General features: G+C 42.9%; 1 protein-coding gene across 1 annotated transcript in view; it reads left to right on the top strand.

Moving 5' to 3' along the window:
* Positions 1-825, top strand: part of LOC119585807 (alkaline phosphatase, tissue-nonspecific isozyme-like) — a gene marked incomplete at its 5' end in the record, with an annotated part of 89,217 nt that overhangs the window by 54,516 nt on the left and 33,876 nt on the right.

Raw genomic sequence — 825 nt, 5'->3', positions numbered from 1 at the left:
TACACATTTGTAGAGAAACATACATGTGTGTATTAGTACTAATATAATGCACAGACTGAGAGATGGGTAGAAACATGATCCCAGCCTTAATTAGACGAGACCTAGAAATGGCCGCAGCCAGGGATGCAAATAGATCTGTCAGTAATCGTACAAATCTAACAATAGATGCAACTGCAATTTCAGATTCGAAGGCCTTTTGTCAGCGAAATTGATTTAGTCAAATAGTCCTCCTTGGCATCTCGTTTTCTGTTGATAGTGATGCATCGTGGGCGAGGAGGGACTATAACAAAAAGTTTATCACTTCCATTTTTCAGCAGTGAAATCATCAGGCTTCTTTGCCAATTCCTTTCTTCCTCCTTCCTATCTGCATAGCTTCCCCTTTCTTCTCTCTATTCCTTCCTTCCCTTTTCGTTACTTTCGTCTCCCTCTCCCTCTCCTTCTCGTCTTCAATCTTCCCCCAATATCCCTCTCTCTCCTTCCTTCGATTGCTTCCATTAACGCTTTCTTCCCTCTTCCCTTCCTCCCTTCTACTTATTTTCTTTCTTCTTGCTCTTTTCCCTTGTCTCTCCTCCTTTCTAATCCCCTTACCTTATCTCTTGATCTTCTCTCTCTCTCTCTTTCTTCCCTTTCCTCATTCCCATTTTTGTTTTCCCCTCTCTTCCCACCGTCTATTTATCCATCCGCTCCTCTTCCATCTTCATCCCATTTTCTCTTTCTCCGTCCCTTTATCCCGTCATTTCCCTAGTTATGAGTCTTCTTTTCCCCCTTCCTTCCTTTCTCATCCTCCTTCCTTTCCCATTTCTCCATTTTTTCTCGTCCGGCCTT

The sequence above is a fragment of the Penaeus monodon genome, chromosome 20 (assembly GCF_015228065.2).
Source record: "Penaeus monodon isolate SGIC_2016 chromosome 20, NSTDA_Pmon_1, whole genome shotgun sequence".
NCBI classification, from domain to species: Eukaryota; Metazoa; Arthropoda; class Malacostraca; order Decapoda; family Penaeidae; genus Penaeus; species Penaeus monodon.
Note: the sequence above shows the minus strand (reverse complement) of the source record. Positions and strands in the feature narration are given on the sequence as shown.